Source organism: Mytilus edulis, chromosome 1 (assembly GCF_963676685.1).
Source record: "Mytilus edulis chromosome 1, xbMytEdul2.2, whole genome shotgun sequence".
NCBI classification, from domain to species: domain Eukaryota; kingdom Metazoa; phylum Mollusca; class Bivalvia; order Mytilida; family Mytilidae; genus Mytilus; species Mytilus edulis.
In genome coordinates, this window is record NC_092344.1 from 108,224,293 (window position 1) to 108,238,118 (window position 13,826).

At 34.9% G+C, this 13,826-nt stretch overlaps 1 long non-coding RNA gene across 1 annotated transcript; it reads right to left on the reverse strand.

Annotated features, from left to right (window-relative positions):
* Positions 1-2,972: 2,972 nt before the first annotated feature.
* On the reverse strand, positions 2,973-13,207 carry LOC139499277 (uncharacterized). The gene is made up of 3 exons (XR_011658159.1): positions 12,962-13,207; positions 11,782-11,889; positions 2,973-3,101 (listed from the first exon to the last, which is right to left on the reverse strand). It is a non-coding gene; the product is annotated as an uncharacterized lncRNA (long non-coding RNA).
* Between the last annotated feature and the right edge of the window lie 619 nt (positions 13,208-13,826).

Below are 13,826 nucleotides of genomic sequence, written 5' to 3' on the forward strand. Positions count from 1 at the left end.
GAAATGAGGTCAAGATCAAATGACACCTGTCAGTTGGACATGTACATCTTACAATCCTTCCATAAACCAAATATACAAGACATATTTCATATAATATCTGAGATATAGACTTGACCACTAAAAACTTAACCCTTTTCATTGATCCATGAAATGATGGCGAGGTCAAGTGAAAACTGTCTGATGGGCATGCTGACCAAGGTACGCAAATACTAAACATAGTTACCCATAATATGAGAGAAATTACAAAAACTTTTAACTTTTTTTCAAGTAGTCACTGAACCATGAAAATGAGTTCAAGGACAATGGACATGTGACAGACGGAAACTTCCAAACTTAAGGCATCTGTATTTAAAGTATGAAGCATCCAGGTCGTTCGCCGTCTAAAATATAAAGCTTTTAAGAAGTGAACTAACGCTGTCGCCGCCGCCGCCGGATCACCATTCCTATGTCAAGCTTTCTTCGACAAAAGTCGCAGGCTCGACAAAAACAAGAATGTGTCCATCGTACACCGTTCCCCACTTGCCCTATCATTTTCTTTGTTCAGTGGACCGTGAAATAGGGGAAAAAACCTTCTTTGGCATTAAGCTTAGAAAAAACATATTATTGGAAACATATGTACTAAGTTTCAAGTTTATTGGACTCTGACCTTCAACAAAAACTACCTTGACCAAAACATTTAACCTGAAGCAAGAAAACGGACGAAGGAAGGAGCAGACGCATAGACCGGAAAACTAATGCCCATTTACTATCGTAGGTGGGGCATAAAAAATTAATCATGATTTTCTGCCAATATGCACATTTACATAGCATGTCCTAACTATCTAAAAAATTCATGAAACTCTGTTGTGGTCTTTAGACAGATTTTATGACAAACTGTTGTAGGAGTATATAGAAAATCAATGAATTGATAATTTCATAATTTCCTCATTATCTACAAATATTTATAAAACTCTGTTATGTGGTTTCAGAGGAGTTGCAATAACGAGAACAGGACTGACAGACCGATGGATCAAAAACATTGTACCATAAAGAACTTTGTTTGGTTTGGTATAATAAAGGGTCTGCTAAATAATGTAAGGCTGAGATAAATTAGTCATTTGGTCACACCAGTTTTTTGGCGAGGTTCGTTTTGTTCAGTCTGTGATGTTCTTTGCATTCTGTTGTTTGTTTTTTAATCTTTCTCTTTTTTTTTGCCGTGGTTTTGTCATTTTATTATTGACTTATGTGTTTGAATAAGCCTTTAGTATCTTTCGCCTCTCTCTTCGGTCCATTTGATTATGTGGGACATACAGATTTAGACCCAAACTTGTCTCTGATTGTTTCGTGATTATTGCAGATGTAAATCATACTATAAAATTGAGTATGGAAATGGGGAATGTGTCAAGGAAACAACAACCCGACCATAGAGCAGACAACAGCCGAAGGCCATCGATAGATCTTCAATGTAGCGAGAAACTCCCGCACACGGAGGTGTCCGTCAGCTGGCCCCTAAACATGTATACTAGTTCAGTGATAATGGACGTCATACTAACCTCCGAATTATACACAAGAAACTAAAATTATAAATCATACAAGACTAACAAAGGTCAGAGGCTCCTAACTTGGGACAGGCGCAAAATTGCGGCGGGATTAAACATGTTTTTTGAGATCTCAACCCTCCCCTATACATGTAGCCAATGTAGAAAAAACAAACGCGAAACAATACGCACAGTAAAACTCAGTTTAAGAGAAGTCCGAGTCCGATGTCAGAATATGAAACAAAAGAAAATAAACAAAATGACAATAATACATAAATAACACCAGACTACTAGCAGTTATTGACATGCCAGAACCAGACCTTAATTAAACTGATTGAAAGATTATGTCTTCATCATATGAATATCGGACACAATCCCTCCTGTTAGGGGTTTAGTATTATACCGTCATGAAATATACAACCCTCTTATTTACAATATCATTTGATCAACAACTATTTACAAGGGTCTATTTGATATGATTTTTCTCATTGTTGAAGGCTGTATGGTTGCATATAACTGCTTACATCCACTTTATTTGAACTTGAGTGGATACATGTAGGCGTCTCATTGGCAATCATACCACATCTCCGTATTTTTACAGTATTGTATCAGTACTGTTACCTAATAACAGGACAAAACAAGACAGCAATTTGACAAAACTAAAGACATACATACTTGATTTTACTTCTCTAAAGATATAAACAAAATTTTCATAGTTCGTATCTGAACATGTACACAGCCATGGGAATTTTAAGGGACTATATTTCAGTGTGCATATATTTAGTAGCTAATCTGGCTACTTCCTGTTTATCAGACCGGTACCTTAGAAAAGAATTGTGACAATATATCCAATCTTTTCAAAAACCAAAGACTAACGTCACTAGGAGCAGCAGTTAGTTGTCATAGATACTCTAGATAGAAAGATAATCTGCCACTTTTATAAAAGGGACTACACATAGTTTTTGAAAGGGATTAATCGGTTTGTGCCGAAATTACTTTCTTTAGTCCAGAAACTCATTTGTGCTAAATGGTAATCTCCACCCACATTTAGGACTGGCAGTTATATGTAGTTTTTATAAACAGCTTGCACTTTTTCTAAATTATATTTGCTTCTTTTAAGACTGACCAAAACTGTTTTTTTACCATTGTGGTTTGATTAAGGTAGTGTATATCAAACAGCTGTTGGAAATATTTTGGACAACCCTCTTTTTTACAATATCATTTGATCAACACCTAGTGGTCTTTGGTGGTATCTCGCATAACATTAATAAGGTCTTTTTTAAAAGGCAACTTGAAATTATTGGTCCTATATTTATGTGCTATAGCAAATGTATGGGCTGCTGATCTGCATATATGATAGCAATATATTCTTATGTTTTCAATGACCCCTTATTTCTTCACTCCACTTTATAAGATAGAAATAAATGTTATTCCATATTTTATTGGTTTTTTCAAAGGTATCATAATTTAGACATCAAGACAAAACTAAGCACAGTGAAAAAAGTCTACTCTGTCCTGTAAAGTTTTAGATGTTTTTGTTGTTCAATCTTTGTCACTTGTATGGAAACACTAAATCTTGATAACCTACAACAGAAATATTATCACTTTTATTTCAATTCAATTGTTGTAGTTATCATGCATGTAATAGAGAAAATGATAAATTAGACCAGATCTCCACATTAATAATATCAAAACTAGAGGCTTCAATGATCCTGTGTCACTCACATGATACTTTTATTTACAATTGATGCATGATACAGAAATTGTCCATACCAACCGTCAGTGTTTACCATACAATACAGTACTTCTATACACTGTCTGTATACAGTATTTGTCGGATTTTGTCCATACCTATCGTCGATGTTTGACATAAAATACAATACTCCTATATACCGTATATCAACAGTATTTTTCTATACCTACCGTCGGTGGTTAACATACAATACAGTCCTCCTATATACCGTCTATCAACAGTATTTGTCTATACCTACCGTCAGTGGTTAACATACGATATAGTACTCCTTTGCACCGTCCATCAACAGTATTTGTTTATACCTACCGTCGGTGGTTAACATGCAATAAAGTGCTCCTATATACCGTCTATCAACAGTATTTGTCTATACCTACCGTCCGTGGTTAACATACAATATAGTGCTCCCATAAACCGTCTATCAACAGTATTTGTCTATACCTACTGTCGGTAGTTAACATACAATATAGTGCTCCTATATACTGTCTATCAACAGTATTTGTCTATACCTACCGTCGGTAGTTAACATACAATATAGTGCTCCTATATACCATCTATCAACAGTATTTGTCTATACCTACCGTCGGTGGTTAACATACAATATAGTGCTCTTTGATACCGTCTATCAACAGTATCTGTCTATACCTACTGTCGGTAGTTGCTCCTATATACCGTCTATCACCAGTATTTGTCTATACCTACCGTCGCTGGTTAACATACAATATAGTGCTCCTATATACCGTCTATGAACAGTATTTGTCTATACCTACCGTCGCTGGTTTACACACAATATAGTGCTCTTTGATACCGTCTATCAACAGTATCTGTCTATACCTACTGTCGGTAGTTGCTTCTATATACCGTCTATCACCAGTATTTGTCTATACCTACCGTCGGTGGTTAACATAAGATATAGTGCTCCTATATACCGTCTATCAACAGTATTTGTCTATACCTACCGTCAGTAGATAACATACAATATAGTGCTCCTATATACCATCTATCAACAGTATATGTCTATACCTACCGTCGGTGGTTAACATACAATATAATGCTCCTATATACCGTCTATCAACAGTATTTGTCTATACCTACTGTCGGTAGTTAACATACAATATAGTGCTTCTATATAGTACCGTCTATCAACAGTATTTGTCTATACCTACCGTCGGTGGTCAACATACAATATAGTGCTCCCATAAACCGTCTATCAACAGTATTTGTCTATACCTACTGTCGGTAGTTACATGTAACATACAATATAGTGCTCCTATATACCATCTATCAACAGTATATGTCTATACCTACCGTCGGTGGTGAACATACAATATAATGCTCCTATATACCGTCTATCAACAGTATTTGTCTATACCTACTGTCGGTAGTTAACATACAATATAGTGCTTCTATATACCGTCTATCAACAGTATTTGTCTATACCTACCGTCGGTGGTTAACATACAATATAGTGCTCCTACAATGTATATACCGTCTATCAACAGTATTTGTCTATACCTACCGTCGGTGGTTAACATACAACATAGTGCTACCATAAACCGTCTATCAACAGTATTTGTCTATACCTACTGTCGGTAGTTACATGTAACATACAATATAGTGCTCCTATATACCATCTATCAACAGTATTTGTCTATACCTACCGTCGGTGGTTAACATACAATGTAGTGCTCCTATATATCGTCTATCAACAGTATTTGTCTATACCTACCGTCGCTGGTTTACATACAATATAGTGCTCTCTGATACCGTCTATCAACAGTATCTGTCTATACCTACTGTCGGTAGTTGCTTCTATATACCGTCTATCACCAGTATTTGTCTATACCCACCGTCGGTGGTTAACATAAGATATAGTGCTCCTATATACCGTCTATCAACAGTATTTGGCTATACCTACCGTCAGTGGTTAACATACAATATAGTGCTCCTATATACCATCTATCAACAGTATATGTCTATACCTACCGTCGGTGGTTAACATACAATATAATGCTCATATATACCATCTATCAACAGTATATGTCTATACCTACCGTCAGTGGTTAACATACAATATAATGCTCCTATATACCGTCTATCAACAGTATTTATCTATACCTACTGTCGGTAGGTAACATACAATATAGTGCTTCTATATACCGTCTATCAACAGTATTTGTCTATACCTACCGTCGGTGGTTAACATACAATATAATGCTCCTATATACCGTCTATCAACAGTATTTGTCTATACCTACTGTCGGTAGTTAACATACAATATAGTGCTTCTATATACCGTCTATCAACAGTATTTGTCTATACCTACTGTCGGTAGTTAACATACAATATAGTGCTTCTATATACCATCTATCAACAGTATATGTCTATACCTACCGTCGGTGGTTAACATACAATATAATGCTCCTATATACCGTCTATCAACAGTATTTGTCTATACCTACTGTCGGTAGTTAACATACAATATAGTGCTTCTATATACCGTCTATCAACAGTATTTGTCTATACCTACCGTCGGTGGTTAACATACAATATAGTGCTCCTATATACCGTCTATCAACAGTATATGTCTATACCTACCGTCAGTGGTTAACATACAATATAGTGCTCCTATATACCGTCTATCAACAGTATTTGTCTATACCTACCGTCAGTAGTTAACATACAATATAGTGCTCTTTTATACCATCTATCAACAGTATTTGTCTATACCTACCGTCGGTGGTTAAAATACAATATAGTGCTCCTATATACCGTCTATCAACAGTATTTGTCTATACCTACCGTCGGTGGTTAACATACAATATAATGCTCCTATATACCGTCTATCAACAGTATTTGTCTATACCTACTGTCGGTAGTTAACATACAATATAGTGCTTCTATATACCGTCTATCAACAGTATTTGTCTATACCTACTGTCGGTAGTTAACATACAATATAGTGCTTCTATATACCATCTATCAACAGTATATGTCTATACCTACCGTCGGTGGTTAACATACAATATAATGCTCCTATATACCGTCTATCAACAGTATTTGTCTATACCTACTGTCGGTAGTTAACATACACTATAGTGCTTCTATATACCGTCTATCAACAGTATTTGTCTATACCTACCGTCGGTGGTTAACATACAATATAGTGCTCCTATATACCGTCTATCAACAGTATATGTCTATACCTACCGTCAGTGGTTAACATACAATATAGTGCTCCTATATACCGTCTATCAACAGTATTTGTCTATACCTACCGTCAGTAGTTAACATACAATATAGTGCTCTTTTATACCATCTATCAACAGTATTTGTCTATACCTACCGTCGGTGGTTAAAATACAATATAGTGCTCCTATATACCGTCTATCAACAGTATTTGTCTATACCTACCGTCGGTGGTTAACATACAATAAAGTGCTCCTATATACCGTCTATCAACAGTATTTGTCTATACCTACCGTCGGTGGTTAAAATACAATATAGTGCTCCTATATACCGTCTATCAACAGTATTTGTCTATACCTACCGTCGGTGGTTAACATACAATATAGTGCTCCTATATACCGTCTATCAACAGTATTTGTCTATACCTACTGTCGGTAGTTAACATACAATATAGTGCTCCTATATACCGTTTATCAACAGTATTTGTCTATACCTACCGTCGGTGGTTAACATACAATATAGTGCTCCTATATACCGTCTTTCAACAGTATTTGTCTATACCTACCGTCGGTGGTTAAAATACAATATAGTGCTCCTATATACCGTCTATCAACAGTATTTGTCTATACCTACCGTTGGTGGTTAACATACAATATAGTGCTCCTATATACCGTCTATCAACAGTATTTGTCTATACCTACCGTCGGTAGTTAACATACAATATAGTGCTCCTTTATACCATCTATCAACAGTATTTGTCTATACCTACCGTCGGTGGTTAACATACAATATAATGCTCCTATATACCGTCTATCAACAGTATTTGTCTATACCTACTGTCGGTAGTTAATATACAATATAGTGCTTCTATATACCGTCTATCAACAGTATTTGTCTATACCTACCGTCGGTGGTTAACATACAATATAATGCTCCTATATACCATCTATCAACAGTATATGTCTATACCTACCGTCGGTGGTTAACATACAATATAATGCTCCTATTTACCGTCTATCAACAGTATTTGTCTATACCTACTGTCGGTAGTTAACATACAATATAGTGCTTCTATATACCGTCTATCAACAGTATTTGTCTATACCTACTGTCGGTAGTTAACATACAATATAATGCTCCTATATACCGTTTATCAACAGTATTTGTCTATACCTACCGTCGGTGGTTAACATACAATATAGTGCTCCTATATACCGTCTATCAACAGTATTTGTCAGGGGCGTAGCTACCCGGAGGCACGACAGCACGTGCATCCACGTCGTTTTCACAAAAAAAAAAAAAAAAAAAGCAGAAGAGAGAGAGATGAGTTTGTCACGATCGGAATCGGAGACTTTTGGTGTCTTTTTCGTCTATCCTGGATATATTAGTTTGACAACCTAGTTACAAGTGTTGATGAGGCTGTTCATTCAGAAAAAGATCGTAGCTCCGAAGTTGCGTGCACATTGATTCGGCATGCAAAAAAAAGAAATGGCAAAATAAAAATTTATAAATTGAATGTTAAAGGAAACAACTATGTTGTCACTTTTTTTAATTGATGAAATATCATTAAATAACGACATATGGTTTCAAAATAATTGGTTTTTTTTGGGAGATTATGACAAAATCGGAAGGTTACTTGTATCTTTTACAAGATTTTTACTTTTGAATTTGTAATACTCAGTCTAAGATATGTAGTTTTGGAGCACATTTTACAGTGTACAGTTCACCAGTTTGGAATGAGATGTACCAATCGGCATTAGAATTATCAGATCCATTCAATATCGTTGAAAATATGCCGAAGCGATGTGGTTGACAGACTATACCGGAGCCAATCACCCTGCAACCACGCCAAAACAGTATTGGAAAGTCTCATTATTTTTTGCGTTCATAGACCATATGATAAGGCAACTGGGGAGTGGGGTCGCGTCAAGTTATCAGAAAATCGCCTCTTTGTGCTGTATCTGCTTCATCGTGTTGTAGGAAATATCACAAACGAACAAATTTTAATATTGTCTGAAACATACGAAACTGATCTAGCATGTAATTTTGACGAATTCAATTGGGAGATCGCTCGATGCCGAACACGTACGCTGGTTTATAACATCTCGCGAGTGCTACCATGCCATGATGGCCCTGAGATCTATCAGTCACGGTACTACGTATGTAATTGAAAACAAATGTACGATCAACAATGAACAACGAAAGTTACATAGCATTACTGCATATTCATCGGGATTTCAGTGTGAATGTTGACAAAGTAATAGAGAAGTTTGTTTCTGCCCAGACCCGAAGAGCAGATTTTGGACAATTTTGAGTAAATTCTGTATCACAAATATGTGTTGTTTATGTATTACTATATTCAGAAGATTTATTAATAGTTTTACATTCATAAATTTTTATCTACATATAGCTCCTCTTTTAACCGTCCTATGACCGAAAACCGAAAAAAAAAATTTGCTGCATAATAGGGTCCCAAATTTTTTTTACCAGGCTTAAAGCAACAGGAGATGCCAGGTAGTTGCTTCCACATCGTTTCTTTCTAGCTACGCCCCTGTTTGTCTATACCTACTGTCGGTAGTTAACATACAATATAGTGCTCCTATATACCGTCTATCAACAGTATTTGTCTATACCTACCGTCGGTGGTTAAAATACAATATAGTGCTCCTATATACCGTCTATCAACAGTATTTGTCTATACCTACCGTCGGTGGTTAACATACAATATAGTGCTCCTATATACCGTCTATCAACAGTATTTGTTTTTATCTACCGTCGGTAGTTAACATACAATATAGTGCTCCTTTATACCATCTATCAACAGTATTTGTCTATACCTACCGTCGGTGGTTAAAATACAATATAGTGCTCCTATATACCGTCTATCAACAGTATTTGTCTATACCTACCGTCGGTAGTTAACATACAATATAGTGCTCCTAAATACCGTCTATCAACAGTATTTGTCTATACCTACCGTCGGTAGTTAACATACAATATAGTGCTCCTATATACCGTCTATCAACAGTATTTGTCTATACCTTTCGTCAGTGGTTAACATACAATATTGTGCTCCTATATACCGTCTATCAACAGTATATGTCTATACCTACCGTCGGTGGTTAACATACAATATAGTGCTCCCATAAACCGTCTATCAACAGTATTTGTCTATACCTACCGTCGGTGGTTAACATACAATATAGTGCTCCTATATACCGTCTATCAACAGTATTTGTCTATTCCTACCGTCGGTGGTTAACATACAATATAGTGCTCCCATATACCGTCTATCAACAGTATTTGTCTATACCTAGTGTCGGTAGTTAACATACAATATAGTGCTCCTATATACCGTCTATCAACAGTATTTGTCTATTATACCTACTGTCGGTAGTTAACATACAATATAGTGCTCCTATATACCGTCTATCAACAGTATTTGTCTATACCTACCGTCGGTGGTTAACATACAATATAGACAAGTGCTCCTATATACCGTCTATCAACAGTATTTGTCTATACCTACCGTCGGTGGTTAACATACAATATAGTGCTCCCATATACCGTCTATCAACAGTATTTGTCTATATCTAGTGTCGGTAGTTAACATACAATATAGTGCTCCTATATACCGTCTATCAACAGTATTTGTCTATACCTACCGTCGGTAGTTAACATACAATATAGTGCTCCTATATACCGTCTATCAACAGTATTTGTCTATACCTACCGTCGGTGGTTAACATACAATATAGTGCTCCTATATACCGTCTATCAACAGAATTTGTCTATACCTACCGTCGGTGGTTAACATACAATATAGTGCTCCCATAAACCGTCTATCAACAGTATTTGTCTATACCTACCGTCGGTGGTTAACATACAATATAGTGCTCCCATATACCGTCTATCAACAGTATTTGTCTATACCTAGTGTCGGTGGTTAACATATAATATAGTGCTCCTATATACCGTCTATCAACAGTATTTGTCTATACCTACCGTCGGTAGTTAACATACAATATAGTGCTCCTATATACCGTCTATCAACAGTATTTGTCTATACCTACCGTCGGTGGTTAACGTTCAATTTAGTGCTCCTATATACCGTCTATCACCAGTATTTGTCTATACCTACCGTCGGTGGTTAACATGGAATATAGTGCTCCCATATACCGTCTATCAACAGTATTTGTTGATACCTACTGGCGGGGGTTAACATAGAATATAGTGCTCCTATATACCAAGAGGGATAACGGATCTGCATCTAGAATTTATCATGCTGCCCTTTTTTTGGATTTTTAAAATTCTTGTTATCCCTCAATTTTTACATTCATCCAAAATAATACAAAAGTAGTCAATTAGAGGCAGAACACCCATTGTATTATGTTTTCTTGCAGTTATATAAAAAAAAATGTATTTAAGAAAGATGGTATATTCTGGATGATATATTAGCACAACCTTGGTCAATTTGATTTCTCCAGTTACTTAGTGGGCTGTCAATTTTGAAACTAATATGTTTTCACATGAAGAATTTTGTAATACTTTAATTTATTATCAAGTTTGGTTGAAAAGTCTGAATAGTTTCTGCTTTGTTCCAGTAATCAAACATTTTGTTTCATTTGCATCTATGAACATGTTATTCATTTTACACCACTCTTCAACCCTGTATAAATCTTCTTGAACATCATCATTTATATTTTCTAGATGTTTCCCCTGATTTATGAATAGTGGTGTCATCAGCATATACAACGATATAGGTCTGTTTCACAATTTTTAATGCATAAGGGAAGGTCATTTATAAATAGCACAAACAATAGAGGACAAGGTATAGAACATTGGGGAACACCAAATTTTACATGTTGTTGTTCAGAGTTAACATTACAAATGTATACCTTTTGTTATTCAGGTACGACTTAAAAAAACTAACAGTAGTCTCACTAAATCCATACATGTCGAGCTTTAAACAAAGAAAGTCATATTCTACAAAATCAAAAGCTTTTTTTTTAATCTTGATAAAATTGCTAGGTTTAAATTACCATCTTTCATTTCTTGCAACCATGTGTCAATGATATTAAATAAATGTCAAGCTCAATCCAGTATATATTCCAAGTTATGGACGAATGATAATGCTATTAAAAATACCAAATCATAACCAGTGCTTTTCTCTTTTTCTATTTACAGTATATGACTAGGTAATAATGATTACTTTTTTCAACTATTTTCATACTTTTTTGTTTCCTCTGCTTTTGTATCAAGGGCATAATTGTTTATGGCAAACTAAGCATCTGCATAATCAAACTATTCCTAACTATACTCTACCTCAAATTCTGGAAACTGCAAAATTTTTGTCATAGCAGTCTTATGGTAGCTGAACTATTTCTATTTTTTGTAAATCTGGATTAATAAGTCTTTTGTCACATTCTGGGGCTATAGAAAAAAAACATTACAGAATTATCAAAATTATGTGTGTATAATGTTTGTGTACAGTCATTCAACTAAAAAAGGACAAAAATTATTTTTTTGTGTATAAATAAATAATTGTGATTTTAATGCATGTAATGTCTTAATATTATAAAAAAAACTTCAAAAGATTAAATTTAAATTATAATCTAAACATGAAAGAGCACATATAAATCAACCTTTTACTCAGATTTATATCTAAAACCAGTTATAACTAGCTATAATATCTTTGACTTCACAAATATCATCATCTAATTTTACAAATCAGTATTTATTTGGTGGCACTTCCTGCACACTAAGTATGTTATGCCTTAGGTTTAATTTTGATGCAATCACATTTCAGAAGGTACATGTCTTGAACTGTTTTAATGAATAAATTACAGTTTTAAACTCAGTTTAGGCTGACCTGAGGTCAATAGTCTTAAACAATGTCATCAAACTATCAGTTTTACTGTAATATATTGATATTGTGACATTTATGGGAAAGAGCATATGAGTTAGTCATATTGGTCAATACAATGGAAAGTTTATAGCTGAGACTACTATAACACTATGTGTTATACTAGTAGTCTCAGTTTATAACTATGTTAATGTCAATTATATACATGACATAATAATTAAATCATTTAAAAAACTATTCCAAAGATTTCTCTCAAATCATGTTTACATTTTTTTAGAGAAGAGTCTGTCTGAAATATATTCAGGGGTATCCAAATAATTATGACTTCTTAAAAAGCTATATTATGGAGAAAAAGGGGGGGGGGGTCTATTATGTTTTTTTTTTCATACAGGAGGAAGACGTCAAAGCAACAAAAAAACCCAACAAAACAAAATAAAATAATAGCCTGTCAAGACGTCCTTATATCATAAAAATTTGGTCTAATTTTGGGATAATACATTTAACTGCCTTTGATGTCGGGGAGGGGATAAGTTTTGACGATTAATTATTCTTGAAACTAACAATAATTATTTCTTATTGTTACTTTTTTTCCATATCAAATTTACCCAGTTTGGAGACAATAAATATTTAAAATCTAACCATAAACTCCAATGTTCCTGCTTTTTTTAGCAGAACAAACACGATGGCATTCTCGTCTCTGTTGTAATCAATAGTTAACTCATTTCTTCTTCCAGGTTATTTCTTAATCAATTATGATTATCAGCTGTCTATCTATTTACCATGTTTATGTTAAACTGGTCCGTAATTCCATCGTAGTGTATCGATAACTGAACACAACAAGGATCCAGTTTAGTAAACGTATGTAATATACAAGGTTCCTGAGTCAGTAACCGTAACTATCACCGTGCTTTGTGCGCATGCGCAAGAAACACCAACAACAAGCATAAAACAGGGTATACAGTTCCGTAATTTCGTATATTTTTCTTATCTTCATACTAAAGAGCTCCAAAAGTAGGCGTGCTTAGGTGCACAGGGCGGGTCTAAAAACCGACTCTCGGTGGTTAACGTCTCTCGATGGTTAACTTTAAGTGCCTACCAATTTACTTGCCCACCATACTTTGAATACAAAAAACAAACCTTTTGTCCAGTCATATTTAAGCGAAATCCACTAGTTCAGAGGTAGAATGTTTTGTAAAAACAGTTTTGTGTGGCAAAAAAAAGTTAAAGCACGAGTGCAACTTTCTTTTCTTGTAATGCAGAATTATTATTACCTTTCATGAACTATTTGACAGGATGCCGATAATAAGGAAACCTATTTCACACAATAGTGCAATTTTGCCATCATTAAAAAAAAATCATAATTATTTACGATTCTATAAACACTCCAAGTGTTGACTATTTAAAATGTAAAGCGGGCAGTACGCTGTGTAATATATCGAAAGCGACTAATAATAAGATGTATGTTTCATTATAATTCGTTATTCTTATTGGCTAACTGCACATC